General features: G+C 43.2%; 1 long non-coding RNA gene across 4 annotated transcripts in view; it reads right to left on the bottom strand.

Annotated features, from left to right (window-relative positions):
- Window positions 1-537: 537 nt before the first annotated feature.
- Window positions 538-17310, bottom strand: part of LOC308645443 — a 47567-nt gene continuing 30794 nt past the window's right edge. Inside the window, exons 4-6 of one of the 4 annotated variants that reach the window (XR_014021218.1) lie at window positions 13773-13931; window positions 13382-13549; window positions 538-2411 (exon numbers count right to left, since the gene is read on the bottom strand). This is a non-coding gene — a long non-coding RNA (uncharacterized lncRNA). Of the gene's footprint in view, window positions 2412-8072; window positions 8371-12290; window positions 13550-13772; window positions 13932-14231; window positions 14262-17310 lie in introns of those variants that run through there. The other 3 variants (XR_014021219.1, XR_014021220.1, XR_014021221.1) reach the window with 3 other exon arrangements.

Here is a 17310-nt window from a genome sequence, read left to right as displayed (position 1 = left end):
CCAACCTTTCACCTTCATTCTATGTATGTCTTTTCCTATCAAATGCATCTCCTGTAGGCAGCATATTGTTGGGTCTTGTTTTGTGATCCATTCTACTAGCCTATGTCTCTTAATTGGTGAGTTTAAGCCATTAACATTTAGGGTTATTATTGAGATATGGTTTGTTCTTCCAGCCATATTTGTTTATTTATGTTACTAAACATGGTTTGTTTTCCTCTTTGATTATTTTCCCCCCCTTTACTGTACTACCTCCCACTATTGGTTTTCATTGTTATTTTCCATTTCCTCTTCCTGTAATGTTTTGCCGAGGATTTTTTGGAGAGATGGTTTTCTAGCTGCAAATTCTTTTAACTTTTGTTTATCGTGGAACGTTTTAATTTCATCTTCCATCCTGAAGCTTAATTTTGCTGGATACACGATTCTTGGTTGGAACCCATTTTCTTTCAGTGTTTGAAATATGTTATTCCAGGATTTTCTAGCTTTCAGAGTCTGTGTTGAAAGATCAGCTGTTATCCTGATTGGTTTACCCCTAAATGCAATCTGCTTCCTTTCTCTTGTAGCTTTTAAAATTCTCTCCTTATTCTGTATGTTGGGCATCTTCATTATAATGTGTCTAGGTGTGGATCTCTTATGATTTTGCACATTTGGTGTCCTGTAGGCTTCTAGGATTTGGGATTCTATCTCATTCTTCCAGTCTGGGAAGTTTTCTCATATTATTTCACTGCATAGATTGCTCATTCCTTTGGTTTGGACCTCTATACCTTCCTGTATCCCAATGACTCTTAAGTTTGGTCTCTTTATGTTATCCCATATTTCTTGGATGTTCTGCTCATGGTTTCTTAACAGTCTTGCTGAGCTGTCTATGTTCTTTTCAAGTTGAAATACTTTGTCTTCATTGTCTGATGTTCTATCTTCTAAGTGATCTATTCTGCTGGTAGTATTCTCAATTGAGTTTTTAAAGTTGGTTTATTGCTTCCTGCATTTCTAGAATTTATGTTTGTTTGTTTTTTATAACCTCTATCTCCCTGTATAGTTGATCTTTTGCTTCTTGGATTTGTTTATGTAATTCATTGTAGAAGTGATCTTTCATTGTCTGATTTTGCTGTCTCATGTCTTCCTTGAGACTCCAGATCATCTGAAGCATGTATATCCTGAATTCTTTATCTGACATTCCATCTGCTGCAGCTATTACCTCTTCTAAAGTTGAGTTGACCTGCATTGCTTGTGGTCCTTTCTTTCCTTGTCTTTTCATACTGTTCGCGTTTCTTTCTGCTTGGTGAAACTGTTGTGTTATTGAATTTTCCCCCTATATATTTATATTGCTCTTGTATAGTTGCAAAGTCTCCCTTGGAGGCACGGGTGGCGGCTCTGCCCCTCCTCCAATTGGGGCAATGTGCCTACCACGCCGGCAGGCCGCTGGGCCTGTAATGCCGGTTGGTAGCAGGTCCGCCTACCTTGCAGGCACGGGCGGTGGCTCTGCCCTTCTGCGGGCCGCTGGGCCTGTTCTGTCTGTTGGTTGCAGGTCTGTCTACCTTGCACGTGAGGGGGGGCCGGCTCTTCCCCTTATATCCTGCTAAAGTGGATTCCGCTGGGAAGGAATCTTGTTGGCCGAACACTGGTAATGTTACCTCTCTGCTATGGCGGGCCCCAGGCTCCTAGCCTGAGTGTCCGAAGGGAGGGGTGGGACTGGCTTGTCTCTGGTCTGACTCAATCTCTGCTTTTAGTTTTCAGTTCGCTACTTCATAAAGGCTTGGTTAGAGTCCCTTCACGTCACCTGCTGAGCTGGGCGGGCGGCAGCCATTCCATGAGCCGGGCCAGCGGGGGCTGTTCAAACATTCGCTGCAATGGGCGGGCGGTGGCCATTCGGCGGTGGCCGGTGGGACTGGACCTCTGTGCCATGTGGCCGAGATTCACTCATCTGGGGCAAACTTTCACCTCCAATAAACTTACTAATTCCTGGCAGGTCTCCTTTCAGTGGAATTTTGCTAGAAGTTTCTCAGCAGGAAGAATCTGGGCGTATTAATGTGTCTCTGATCCCGTTAATGCGGAGGTACTGAAAGTGCTGCCTCCCCGCCAGCCGCCATGTTGGGAGTCCCAAAAGCACATTTTTTAAAAATCAAAATCTCTTTAATATCTCTCCTGTGGATATCAACTCAAAAAAAGAGGTAGCCAAGTCTCTGTATTCAGAGGAGATTTCTGTCTTGGAGGAAGGTGTCAGGGGATTGATCTAACATGAAAGTCAGCTGCCAGTTTTCACCTCTTGATAGATTATAAAATGTCCTGATGGCTCCCCACTACTCCTGGCTATTCTTCTTCACTTTAGGTAGCAAAATTATTACCCCAAACACCAAGGATAGAGCAGGGCAGAGCACCTGCCTGGCCTGTGACAGGCCTTGGGTTCCATCTCAACTCTGCAAAAACAAGACAGGTATAGATTAGCCAAGTCTGTGAAAATCAGGAAAATAAATATTTACTATACTTTAGTGTTTATAAAACAAAAGGTGGTTTATTTCTTCAGTGGGAAATGTCAATCCAGGCCTTGAAAAAAGGCAGTTATATTTTTCTGCTTTAAGGTTTTGGTTGTGCATGTAACACTTATGTACACACATATACACACATATATATGCATGGGTATTTTCTTTCGATACACGCTGTTCCCTGTATAAATAATCCAGTGTGTGTGCCTACGTATGAAAATGACCTACATGTTAAAAACATTGGCACAGGCTTGGAATGTAACTCAGCAGAACTGAGTTTCAGCGATTTGTTTCATTTTCATAGAATCAGAGCACCTTTAATTTTACCCCTTTGTAACAGAAGATGGGAGCTTCTGGCTGTAACACCAAAAAACAAGGGTGTGGGTGTAGGTGTGTGCATGTGTTTATAATCTGACTATTATGGTTTGGATCTGAGATGTTCCCAGAGTCTCCTGTGTTGAGGACGTGGTCCCCAGTTCACAGCACCGTTGGGAGGGGGTGGGACTTTTAAGAGGTGGGGCCTAGTTGGAGGAAGTCAGGTCTTTGAGCTTGTACCTTTAAAGGGGTATGGAGTCTGGGTCTTCCTCTATCCCTTTCCCTTCATAGCCATCATGGATTAGGTACCCTGTCATGACATTCTGCCTAACTACAGGCAAAAGTGATGGGCCAAGAGACCCTGGGCTAAAACCTCTGAAATCATGAGCCAGAATAAATCTATCCTCCTTTTAAGTTGTCTATCTCAGGTTCCTCCTCCTCCTCCTCTTCTTCTTCTTCTTTCTTTTTTTTTTTTTTTTTTTTTGATGATACAAGGGATTAAACCCAGAGCTGCTCTACCACTGAGAAACATCTCCAGTCCCTTTGGTATTTTTTATTTTGATACAGGGTCTTGATAAGTTGCTGAGGTTGGCCTCAACTTGTGATCCTCCTGCTTCAGCCTCCCGAATCACTGGGATTACAGGTGTGCACTCCCACACCCGGCTATCTCACCGATTTTTCACAGTGACAGAAAGCTAATTAACACAGGAAGGAAAGATTTTAGCAGAGCTAATTGGGTGGTGGAGTTTTCTAGAAGGTAACTTGCCTCTTGGCTACAGGAAAGAAGGAAGTAGAAATGGAAGGGGAGACCTGACTGCTCTGAAGCTATGCTCTGGTGGGAACCTCTCTCTTGGAGGAAGTTAGTACAGTCCCACTGCAGGGCAGGCTGGTGATACACCTCAATTTTTTTCTTTTTAATTTAATTTTTTTTATACTGGAGATTGAATCCAGGGGCTCTTAACCACGGAGCCACATCCCTGGCCCTTTTTTATATTTTATTCACAGACAGGGTCTTACTAAGTTGCTTAGGGCCTCGCTAAGTTGCTGAGGCTAGCTTTGAACTTGCAATCCTCCTGCCTTAGCCTCCCAAGTAGCTGGGATTACAGGCATGCATTATTGTGCCTGACTTTGATACACATAGATTTTTGACCCAATTCCTTGTATAGGAATTTATGGAGACAACTGGGCAAGCATGCAAAATGGAAGTGTTGGGATGCATATTAGTGAAAAATTCAAGCACGGAGACAACAACATAGCATCTGTCAGGACAAGACATTACTGACTATCCATTATATAAACCAGACTGCATCCCCACCATAGAATAACGAACAATCATTTAAAAGGTGAGGTAAATCCATATTTCTTTCCTAGAAATATATAAATAGAAAACCCAGTGAAGCTATTTTTTTTAAAATAATGAGATGACACAGAGTGAGTAAGAGGAAGAAGAAAGTGAGAGGCAAGGTTGAGGCAGGGGAGGATGATTACGTTCTCTAGAACTGACTGCTGCCAGCAGGACTTGGACTTGAACCTGGGAATTCTGCATGTAGAGTGAAGGAAATGTGCACCTCCAGGAGCGTGAGGAATGCTCCTCAGTGGTCAAGCAGGTGTGCTTTTGGAGCAGGCCTTGCAAGGGCGTTCCCAGGACAGGCCCAGCTGTCTGTGTCCTTCGTCAGACTCCTGCCTGTCTGGGAGCTCTGCTCTTTCCTCCAGGGAGGGACGCAATCTGGAAAATGATTCATGTGGAGGTGGAGGTGATTCATGGAGTCATAGGAGCACCGTGCATGGCTTTATATTAAAAAGGAGCCATTCAGAGATACACTTGGTGTGCTGGAAGGAAAGTAAATCTGCCTAACCACTGGAAGTTAGAGTTGTACCAAAACTTTGGATTGTACAAAAATTTAACCTAGCAATTCCACTTTTGAGTATTTATTCCTGGATTCAATTCCCAGCACCAAAGAGAAAAAGAAAGAGAGAAAGGAAGGAAGGGAGGGAGGGAGAGAGAGTGAAAGAGAGAGAGGAAATAATCCAAGGAAATAATCATAAATATATAGAACATTTAACTATATGAATATTGATTAAAGCAGCTTTTTATAATAATGAAAATTAGGATTCACCTCCATGTCTAAGAATACAGAGTTAGATAAATCTCATTAGCTCCTGTCAATGGAATGTATGGTCTCCCCCCAAAATATTGTTGTATAGGTTTATGTTTATTGTCATGGTAAAATGTTCATAATATGATGTCAGTGTAAAAACTAGGTCCCAGAATAAAATTACTCCAATGTTTAAAAAGACATAATAAGGGCTGGGGTTGTGGCTCAGTGGTAGAGCACTTGCCTAGCATGTGTGAGGCAATGGGTTCAAGTCTCAGTACCACATAAAGATAAATAAATAAAGGCATTATCCATCCACAACCAAAAAATGAAAAAATAAATATATTTTAAAAAGGCATAATAAAAGCAAAATGTTAAAAATACCCTGACTTATATATGATGATCTTTTTCTATATTTACTGAATGTCACTTGAATATATATATATATATATATATATATATATATATATATATATATATATATATATGTATTTATATTTTTGGTACTAGAGATTGAACCCAAGGCCTCACACATAGAGCGTTTGCTCTACCACTGAGCTGCAATCAAGCTCTTTTTATTTTATTTTGAGACAGGGCCCCACTAAGTTGCTGAGTTGACTTCAAATTGTGATCTTCCTACCTCAGCCTCCCAAATAACTGGGATTACAGGCATGTGCCACTGTGCCTGGTGAACATGTCACTTTTGAAATTAGAAATGAATAATATTATTATGCTTTTATTTTTTAAAGGCAAGGGAACCCAAAATATACCTATCCTATAAAACATCCTGTGCTATGGTTTGGATATGGCTCAAGTATGTCCCTCAAGGGTTCATGTGTTAAAATTTAATCCCCATGGTGAGATAGTAAGAGGGTGAAAATTTAGTCCAACTATAATATTTAGAGGCATAACCTTTTGAATGTGATTATAATTAAATCAGATCATTAGGTTGAAGCCCTCATGACTGACTCTGAGTGACCTTGTAAGAAGAGGGAGAAAGACCAGGATACATACATATGTTCCATGTCTCTTGCCATGTAATGCCCTGCATTGCCTTAGGACTAGCCAGTAAGAAAACCTTCACCAGAGGTAGCCCTGGACCTTGAACTTCCAGACTCATGAACTCTTTTCTTTATAAAGTTACTTGGCCTTGGGTTTTTCATTACAGCAATGCAAAACAATGCTTTTAACTTCACAAGAACATGTAACCACATAAAGATGTGGTTACAAAGGTGCATTACTATAACTCTAACACTTAACATAATTCTTGTCATGTGAAAATTGTTTATAAATATTTGTTAAGTGTATGAATGAATAAATGTAAGAACAAGAAAAGTGGTAGTAACAGAAGGCTCAAGATAGAGGAGAAACTCACAACAAACTCTATATACAATTGTCTGGTCTCTTCCATGTTAATTTGATATTTAAGCTTCGTGGGATGGGACTCACTCATCTTTGGTTGCCTCTCAGGGCCTTTCCTATAGTAAGAGGAGCTCTATAAATATTGCATGAAACTATAAATGATGGCATCTCTTCTTCTAACTGGAATCATATCTATTGACTTCCCCACAGCTGCTGAATGCTTGCATTGATGGCAGATGATATGTAAGAACTGGAATTATAGTCATTGCAATAAGAAGTTGTATTGTTGGGGAAGTTTTTGCTATAAAGTAACAGAAAGAAAACAAAATAAGAGTGGCTTAAAAATTAAATCTATTTTCTTCTAATGTTGAAGGAATATAGAGGCAGGCAGCCCAGGATTAAAATATAGCCCTATGGTGCCAAGGACTCAAGGTTCTTGTATCTTTTTGCTCGGCCACAAGTGGCTTCCAATCCAAAGTTCACCTCATGGTCCAAAATGGCTTCTGAAGTTCCATTTATTACATCAACATCCGAATCAGCAGGAAAGAGGAAGAGCTGTAAAAAAAGGACAGCGGCTGGGCATGGTGGCACATACCTGTAATCCCAGTGGCTCAGGAGGCTGGGAAGATCACGAGTTCAAAGCCAGCCTCAGCAACTTGATGAGGCTCTAAGTAACTGAGTAAGACCCTGTCTCAAAATAAAATACAAAAAAGGGCTGGGGATGTTGCTCAGTGGTTATGTACTCCTGGGTTCAATTCCTGGTACAAAAAAAAAGTTAAGAAAGGCACACCCATCTCTATAGGTTACACACCTCCACTTATGTCCCATTGGTGGAACTTTATCAAGAGTCTGGTAAATGTAGATTTTACGCTGGGGTGCCTTGTTCCCATCTAACCATTAGGGGGTTCTCTCCCTGTGGAAGGGAGAAGGGAGAACTGGCATTGGGAAACAAGGGGCAGTTTATGCCACTGAAATGTCCTCAGCCATCCTATCACTAGCCAACTTTATTCTCGTCAAACTTGCAATATCTGCTTGGGCAATGTAGGGAAGGTTACCATGATCGTGGCTTACAATTACCCAGAAGCCTGAGTCCGATGCTGACCAACACTGCCTGAGACCACAGACACTCTGAGTTGCACCTTGATGGCAACTAGTATTTCCATTTCTGGCATGGTCTCCACTATTGTTGCAGGGGTGAACTGAGTCACTACCCTCTGTCTGGCAGAGTGGGGCCACAAAGTGCAAGTTATTCTTTTTCTCATGGCAGTGATACCTTATGTCCTGTAAACCCTGCTGACTGCAGAATTCAAATCATCAGAGAAATCAGGAAGGTGCAGGGAGGGATTCTCACTACACAGACGAGGAAAGAAATAGAAGAGGCCAGTTTAAAAAGTTATTTAAGCTGGGCATGGTGGTGCAGCCCTGTAATCCCAGTGACTCGGGAGGCTGAGGCAGGATGGTCACAAACTCAAGGCCAGCCTCAGCAACTTAGTGAGACCCTAAGGAAAAGTTCTCCAAGAACTCATCACACCACCTGCCACTTCCTATAACCATCACGGACCCAGTCAGTGCCACCCTAACTGAAAGGCAGTCTGGGAAATCAATTGCCTAACTCTCCAACTAGGTTGACAACATCTTGTTTTATGCATAGAGTTTTTTTCATATTGTATGTTGACCTCTATATTTGTGACTCAATGCACCATATTTGACTGGGTTCCTTTGGAAGGAAATATAAGATAACAGTAAAAGCAAACAGAATAGTGTAGATTTGAATATGGGTTCTTTAATTCACTGACTGTCATCTAAAAGTAACTAACCTTGCTGAATGTCATTCTCCTGCTAGGTAAAAGGGTTTGCAGGGCTACTGTGAGAATTAAATATGATAGCATATTTATAGCTCCTGGCCCTGAAGAGAGAGCCCGGGAGTTACCACTCCATGTAGTGTTCCGTATTCTGTTTGATGAGCAAGTGGTGTGTGGACAGAGTGGAAGGTAGCAGAGCCTGAAGGTCAAGAGCGCAGGCCCTAAGTCAGGCACTGGGTCCAGATCTCCTGTCTACCGTGCACCAATTGTAGGGCTTCAGAGAAGTTACTTGACCTCTCTAAGCTTCAGTTCCTTCATCTATTAGTTGGAGACAAGAACAGAACATATCTTCTAGGGTACATTTGGAAGAAAAGAGATAATGCACATAAATCGCCAGGCACTATGTCTGGTGCCAAGTACACACATAGTAGATGTCAGCTATTATGAATATTAATTGCATTTTTTTCTCTGTTGGCGCAGAACTAAATGCATTGGACCAAAAGAGCAAGCACATTGCTATGGAAGCTCTTTTTAAAAGACAAAGTCATGGGGCTAGGGTTATGGCTCAGCGTTCGCCTTGCACGTGCAAGGCCCTGGGTTCGATACTCAACACCACATATAAATAAATAAATAAATAAAGTAAAGGTATTGTGTTCAACTACAACTACCAAAAAATAAATATATAAAAAAGACAATGTCATTTTCAAGCCCTTAAAATACACAAACAATTATAACTGGAAGCAGCAGCATACCAAGAGTGGAAGCTAGGGTGGGACTTTCCCTGGATGGAGGCTACAAGGAGGTTCATAAGCTGTAGGGATATTTTTTTTCCATGCTGGGGATTGAATCCAGGGCCTTGGGCAGGCTACATGATTAGGCAAGTGCTCTGCCATGGAGCTACACCCACAGCCTGTCTTAAAATTTTATTTTATTTTGACACAGAGTCTCATTAAGTTGCCCAGGCTGGCCTCCAACTTGTGATCCTCCTGCCTCAGTGTACTGAGTCACTGGGATTAGGCGTGTGTCACTGAGCCTGACTTGTTTGCTGAGGTTCTAAATGATTGCTGCAATTACTACTGAGTTTTAGGAATGGATAGGTGAGCTTCAGGTTAGTACATCTGTAGTCCTTTTAATAAATGTCATGTTCTATTGCAGAGCTCCCAGGTCTGTAGTCAGACTGGCCCCCACAGACTCAGTTTGTAACATTTTGTAATCATTGGACTGGCTTCACTTTTTGCCTCTAAACCCTAAGAGGAAACAGTATACCCAATCAACAAGAACTTCAAGTCAAGGGGAATTTTATTTATATTTAAAGTTAAAATAAGCCAGGCGTGGTGCTATACAACTGTAACTCCAACAACTCAGGAGGAGGACCCAAACTTCAAGGCCAGCTTCCAAACTTAGCAAGACCCTGAGCAAATGAAAAATAAAAAGGACTGGGGATGTAGCTCAACGCAAAAGTGCCCCTGGATTTAATCCCCAGTACAAAACAAAAAAGTTTTTAAATTAAAAATAAAACAAAACTAAAATAGCTAACAGAGTGAACTGTGAGGAATGACACAGTTTTATTAGCTATTCATACCCGAGAAAATCGCCTTAAAAGAAAAGAAGGATTTATTTGGGTTCCTGGGTTTATTGGCCCCACTGTTTTGGGCCTGTGGTAGCACCGTGCCTTATGGTGGCAGGAAGGCATGATGGAGGAGGCCTCTTCATCTCATGGTGGCCAAGAGGGGAAAGGGCCAGGTCCCAGTATCCCTTTCAAGGGCACCTAACTTTCTCCTACTTGACTTCATGTCTTAAAGATTCCACCACCTCTCAATAACACCACAGGTTGATGACCAAGCCTTTAACACAAGAGTCTTTGGGAGACATTTAAGATCCAAACCCTAAACTGGGAGCCATAGCACACACCTGTAATCCCAACAACTCAGGAGGCTGAGGCAGGAGAATCATATTCAAGGCCAGTCTTGGCAATTTAGAGAGACTCTAAGCAACTTAACAAGACCCTGTCTCAAAATAAAAAATGAAGAGGGCTGGGATGTAGCTCAGTGGTAAGGTGCTCCTGGGTTCAATTCCAGTACCTAGGCAAGTAAACAAATAAATAGATAGGTAGTTAAATTAAAATAAGTGATCTAAACCGTAACAACATAGTCATCCTTATCCATAGGAGGAATGTTCCAAGTCCCCTCCATGGAAGCAGCAGCAGATGCAAGCTCTATTCTTCCTGAACGGGTTCTTGATTGCTGCTGCGATGGCTGCCCAGGGACTCTCCGGAGAGTTTCCCGGCCTTCAGTCCTGGACTAGGAAGGTATCATTGATCCCTCTTATTCTGAAGCTCCGGCATCTTAGACTTAAGCAGCTACTGGTTCCTCCGGCTCTCTAGCTGATGGCCATTGGAGGACTACCCAACCTCTGGTTGTGTGAGCCAATCCAACAAATCTCCTTTTTAGAATCCTATCTAAGCATTAATTCTGTTGATTCTGCTTCTCCAAAGAACCCTGACTAATACAACTCCCAAGGTAAATGACCTCGAACTAAATGTTGGTGTTTCTCAAACTGTGATGAATGACCAGTTTTGAAATTTTTGATCTGTTGCAGATGGACACTAATATACAACTTAGATCACTTGGGGGCTCATCCGTGTGGTTTATATCATCCAAATGTTCTTCACCTTGTTTAACAAGATGTGCCCATCATCACACCCTTGAATGCAGCAGCACTATCAAGTTGCCATAAAGGGTTTTAAACATTTGCTCTCAACCTCTCTTCTTGTCACAGACTGGTGACAGTTTCCTATCCAGCTTTGGGTTGCTCCCTACCATGTCATACAGAACCCCAAGTGAAGACTTTCAGCCAGAAAAAAAAAATCCCTGTGTAATTAATATGTTATGGTTTGTATGGATCTTAAATGTCCTGCAAAAACTTATGCATTGAAATCGTGATCCTCAGTGATGATGTTCGGTGGAAGGTGGTGGACACTTTAAGAGGTGGGGCCTAGAGGAAAGACACTAAATCATTCCAGGTGTGCCCTCGGAGGGGATGTTGGGACCTTTAACCCTTCTCTTCTCTCCCCACCCCACTACTTGCCTCCTGGCTGCCATGAGATTAACTGTTTTGCTGTCTTGTGCTCCCTCTCATAACATTCTGTCCCCACTCTCGCCTCAGGATTGAAAGCATCAGAGCTAACCTACTGTGGACTGAAACCTTGAACCATAATAAACCTTTCCTCCTTATAAGTTGATCATCTCAGGTATTTTGTCACAGTGATGGAAAACTGAGTAACACATTATATAAGCACATTTTAGCCTCTGAGTTGCTTTGTCTTAGATTCCTGAGCATATTCTGTGGGGTTGACAGCATGGGTCTAACTCAGCCTCAGTGCCAGCTACTTGCCCTTGGACACATGCCTAAACCTCTTTAAGTGTGCATTTCCTTGACCTTAGAATGAGGAATGTTCATGTCTAGTTCAGAGGGGGCTATAAAAAGGTACGTGTGTATAACCCCCCCCCCATGCTGTCACAAACAGAGTAAGCCCTCACGCATATTAGTTACTGCTTCCCATCTCCCTTGTGGTTGTGGTGTGTGGGGTCAGGATGCACAGCTACCATAATGTAGCCCAGGACAGAGAGCACTGGGCCAGGAGGCAGAACTGTGGGCTCTGATCCTGTTTTCTGGTGATCTGGGTTGGGTCACTGTGCTACAGATGCAGTTATCGGGCCGTGACGGGGCACCGTCCTGCACACATCTTACACTGGGTCCTGCTGGAGCAGTGTCCCTGTCCTTGGGAGTCTCGCCTTGCGGAGGGCAGCAGACAGAGACGCCGACGGCATACAGCAGGTAACCACACAGACTCACAGCAGTGACCCCACTTGCTCCTGTGGGAGTTTGTCTGCCTCTCCATCCTGGGGTTCTGAGTGGGAGCCCACAAAATGGGCCTGAATTCGATTCCTGGGGCAGGAGGTTACCCTCCTCCTCCTCGCTCCCCTTGAGGAGAGACTTTCTCCTCGGGACACTCTTGGCCTCCCTGGCCACTCTATGCCTGGCCTGGACAACTCGAGTTGTCCATTGGTGAACTGAGCAACCACTGCGGTGCTCTGCTTAGCCACTGCCTCTTCCTCTCAGGAAGGTCCCCTGTCAGGAAGTGGCCTTCTCCTGCCCATTGCTGGCCCAGCAGGGGGGAGCTTCTCCCGCTGGGTTTCACTTAGCAGGCCCCTTCAGCCCTTTTGCTACTTCACCTTCTAACTATAAAATATACAATTTGGGCACCATCTATTGGATCCTCTATTTCTCAGCAAGTTTTAAACTTGGTCAGAACAGGTCCTCAGGGACCTGGAGAGCTAGACATCCTGTACCCTAGATGGACCACAAGCTCCTCCTCTACAGGACCCACAATGATGTGGACATTGTTGTCCCTTCTCCTCTGGTGACACATAAATTGTTTTTTACTGACACTGGTTGAATGAATGAACAATGTCTTCTGCGGTGGTGGGAAGGGGGAGTGGGGTCAGAAGGGACCAAGAATTGCTACTGAAAAAGGGAGACGTTTTATCTGGGCTTGGAAAGATGAGGAGGAATGTGCACTGTCAGGCGAACGCCCAGGGTGGGCATGTTCTGTGGCCATCAGTATGTCCCCATCTTTCTGCAACCCTACTTTCTCCTCTTGTAGAATGAGAGAACTGCCCTTGCCTCCCTCCCAGGGTCCTTGGGACTGTTATCCAGGGTACCTGAGGCAAAAATGTTTAGAAAATATAAACTGTCGTACAAATTATTATATAATAAATACTCAGTCCCCAGCACAAACATGGACTGTCAGCAGAGGTGAGAAAAACAATATTTTTTAGCTGATGAATTCTTTTAATCTTGTCTATAAAAACTGGACTTTCCCAGAAATGATTTTCATTAATGTCCAATGCCTACAATTAACCATGACGCCGCTTCCTGAGACAAGATAAGGCAGAATCCCACTCGCCTTTGTGGATGTGATGTTCAAAATGATGTTTTCAGAGAGAATAATAGGAAAACAAGGCTGTCAGTTTGACATTCCTTGTTAGGATTTTTTCAGGCTGCTGATGTCTACATGCAAATAATATCTTTAGAAAAGCAAATGAGTTCCAGTGACTTATAAATTTCTTTTTTCTCTCCAATTTGCATAGAGGGGAGGCCAGTAGAAAATGTAATGGCAATCAGATTTCACTTGTAATGAAACAATGAAGCATTTTTGACTGTGCAGGGGTGTTTAAATAATCATGAAAGAAGCAGCTAACTCTTTTTTCTCTTGGTCCAATTAGGTGCTGTTTTCTCTGCAGAGAAGAGTCAAAGGCAATCATACCTTGATCCCCCTGTGTCAAAAGTCTGTCTGAAAGATGACGTCTCATCATCCATGAGGGCAGAGCACATTTATTTTTCTGTCTGGATGTGACACCACTTCAGAGAAAGGCTGGTACTTTTGAACAGCAATCTCATCTCCCCCCTGCGTGTAAGTGAGGGCTGCTTCTCCCTAGAAGAGAATTGTGCCCAGCTAAGTATGTTCCCAGCTGCTGTCAACAAACAAAAAGTCAGAGAGAGGGAGAGAGGGAGAGAGGGAGAGAGGGAGAGAGGGAGAGAGGGAGAGAGGGAGAGAGGGAGAGAGGGAGAGAGAGAGAGAGAGAGAGAGAGAGAGAGAGAGAGAGAGAGAGAGAGAGCGCGAGCAGAGCATTAGGGGGAAGAGACTGAGCTGCCACCTATCAGTGGTTCAGAGGAGCTGGGTGTGCAATCCACTTGCAGAGTTCAATGCTTTCAGCACTAACAGCCCATCTGCAGAAACCATCTGAATGACAGGCTGCAGATTTCAGCTCCAGCAATATGGTTGTGCTTTCACTGCTGGCAAGGTTTCTGGGAGCCTGGGAGGAAAGAAAGAAGAGAAGAAGGAGGGCTTTGAAATAGAACCAAGGCCCTGCTCTGCCTCTGGACAGCCATGGGAAGGGTCATGTCTTAGAAGGAATTTAGCTATCGATTGGGGCCAGTATGGTTTTCTTTTCCTGGACGTAAGCTGTCCCAGTGTCATTGGTGAATGGGGCTCACGGGGCACTTCTCACACACCCAGCACAGTGTGAGGTATTATGGGGGATTCAGAAGAATCATAATCACCATCCCTGATCCCTGTAAAGTGGGGCATAGCTTACAAAGTGTTTTTCACTTACAGAATTGTGTATTTTTGCCTCCCAATAATCCTGAGGAGTAAGAAAGGATATGGAAATTATTTCCCCTTAAAAAGAGTTGAAAGAATAAGAGCTCATAAAAATAATTGCTCAAATATATTAAGCACTTACCAGACTTTCTGAGTTATCACTTTAATTCTCCTAATTACCTTAGAAGGAAGATACTTGTGCTTTCCAATTTGCAGATAAGAAAACAAAGGCTCAGAGAGGTTAAGTTAGTCACACAGATCATACCAGGAGGACAGGTTGGGGCCAAAACTCCAAACCAGCAGAGGCAGCACCTTGCCATCTTCTGAATCACCATTCTAGGCTGCCTATGTCTTCTCTGTTTTTACACTTAGTCCTCTTCATGCCTCAGAGAAAAACATTCAACAAGTAGTAAGATCCTACAATGGCCAGGTGTGGTGACACACACCTGTAATCTCAGCTACTCAGGAGTCTGAGGAAGGAGGATTGAAAGTTCAAAGCCAGCCTCAGCAACTTACCAAGACCCTTTCTCAAAATAATGGCACATGGGGCTGCCATGTAGCTCAGTGGTAGAACACTTGCCTAGCACAGTTGAGGCCCTGAGTTCAATTCCGAGTACCACAGCAGGAGCAGGGAGCCTACTATGTGCCACGACTAGCCTTGAACCCTGGGAATGCCTTTGATTAGTATTTTTTGGGTGTCTACTATGTGCCAGGTGCTGTTCTGTGCTTGGGACAATCAGGGAGCAAAGCTCTCTGCCTTCCTGGAGCTTACATTCCACTGGGACCAGCAGATAATAAACAAGATACACTTACAGAAATAATGTAGTATGTTAGAAAGTAATAAAGCTCTAAGGAAAAAAGAACACTTAGGGTACAATGGAGGAGACTGGGGGTACTGGAGTCGAGGTACGGAGAAAGGATGTACTCTTTTCTTTTTTCTCTCCTACCAGAGATTAGACCCAGAGCTTCATATGCACTATGCAAGGGCTCCACCACTGAGCTTTGCCCCCAGCCAAAACAAACTTTTTTCACTTTTTTTTTTTTTTTTGGTACCAGGGATTGAACTCAGGGGCACTCAACCACTGAGCCACATCCCAGCCCTATTTTGTATTTTATTTAGAAACAGGGTCACACTGAGTTGCTTAGTGCCTTGCCTTTGCTGAGGCTGGCTTCGAACTAGTGATCCTCCTGTCTCAGCCTCCCAAGCTGCTGGGATTACAGGCATGCGTCATCGCACCTGGCCAAAGATAAACTTTTAAATGAGGTGCTCAGGGAACATCTCACAGAGAAGCTGTCATTTAAACAATAGAGAAAAGCCTTATAAACAGAGGGAACAGGCAGTGCCTGATGTTCAGAGGATAGCAGGAAAGCAGTGCAGCCGTGCTGGTGAGTGCAACAGACAGCAAGACAAGATGTGGCCCCAGTGTGATGGGGAGCCAGGTCCTGGTGGGCCTCCTAGGCTATTGTGAAGACTTTGACTTTGACTCTGAATGAGATAGGGAACCCTGGCTGGGATCCGAGTAGAGGAATGCTCTATTCTCACATCTCTGTTTGAAGAAACTCTATGGCTGCTGTTTTGAGGATGGACTCTAAAGGGGCAAGGATGGAGGCAGGGAGGCCAGTTTAGAGGCCAATGCAGTGATCCAGATAACAGAGGATGCTGGCTCCAGGTGGTATCAGTGGAGATGGTGAGAGTGGTTAGTTCTGCACACTTTTTTTTAACTTGGAGCCACATCACAGGTCTATCCAGTCATTAAACCCAAGGTAAAGAAAGCTGCTTTTATCATATAGAGAAACAGAACACAAGAACTCATGTATGGTGATTTGAAATAGAGCTAACTAGGACTGTACTTGGAAAGGCACAACAGAAAGAAAGCATGGTGGTTAGAAAACAACATATTTCTTATTTTTATTCTTTATCTTATTAAATTCAATGTACTCAGGGAAATAAAGCAAGTCTCACTAGCAAACCACGTCACCTCTGACTTTTCCCTCGTGACTATGCAATGAGTACAGTCCATAGACAGAGTAACAGTCTTATAGGAACCATTGCTTCTTTGTTTTCCAAGCTGAACTCTGATTTAATCCATTGGGAATTGCAAATAAAAGGAGAAAAGGAAGCAACATAATGCATTCATTATTTAACTATTCCTGATCCCTGTGACCATGGACATCTTGTGATCATGAGAAGCCAAAGGAGGTTGGCTCTTTTCTCAAAGACTGCATCTCTAAGATGCTAATTTGAAAAACAAAAGTGGCCAGATGAATTGGATTAACACTCCTGTATCCCTGTCTCATGAGAAGAGGATGAGTTGTCCAGCCTGAGGAAGGCGATCATCCTGGACTTGGTGGCCTTAATCCTCTGTGTATAACACAGAAAGTGTTTTGCTGTTAAATTCACTGGATCATCATGTGATCTGTTATCATGGATGAGTGTGGGCAGGAGATGAGCATCATTAACAGTATTTACTGACTGAATCTTCTGTGCAGCACTCTGTTTGTCTTATTCACTGTTGTCTACCCAGTTCACAGTCCTTTAATTCAGCCTGACATTGTTTTTTCTGTAAGGTGGCACAACTGTTAATGTTCACCGGTGAATGAAGATCCGGCTTCCTGAAGGCTTAATGGTCTCATATCCAGGGACCATTTTCCCTGATGGAGCACACTCTTAAAAGTGGACTTTGATACTGGATTATGTTCTCAGTAACAGGAGCTTGCTTCCCTCTCTAAGCTCCAACTCGCCTGATTGCACATTGTACAGCTAACATCAGACTCCAGTTGAGAGAGCATGGGATAGCAGTTTCTTTATGGATAAATATCTAAGCATAGTTCTTTCAAAGTAAATTTAAACAGAGATATTCAAAATAATCAGGGTTATTATTTCTGGAAATTCTAGCCATTAAAAGGCAAGAAAAATGAAATAAATAAGAAACATTATAATTATTTGGAAGAATTGTTGTAAATAATAAAAGTTCATGGGGCTTGGGTTGTGGCTCAGCAGTAGAGCGCTCGCCTAGCATGTGCAAGGTCCTGGGTTCGATCCTTAGCATGTGCGAGGCCCTGGGTTCGACCACATAAAAATAATAAACAAA

Source organism: Spermophilus citellus (genome assembly GCF_964194105.1).
Source record: "Spermophilus citellus genome assembly, chromosome: 3".
NCBI lineage: Eukaryota > Metazoa > Chordata > Mammalia > Rodentia > Sciuridae > Spermophilus > Spermophilus citellus.
Note: the sequence above shows the minus strand (reverse complement) of the source record. Positions and strands in the feature narration are given on the sequence as shown.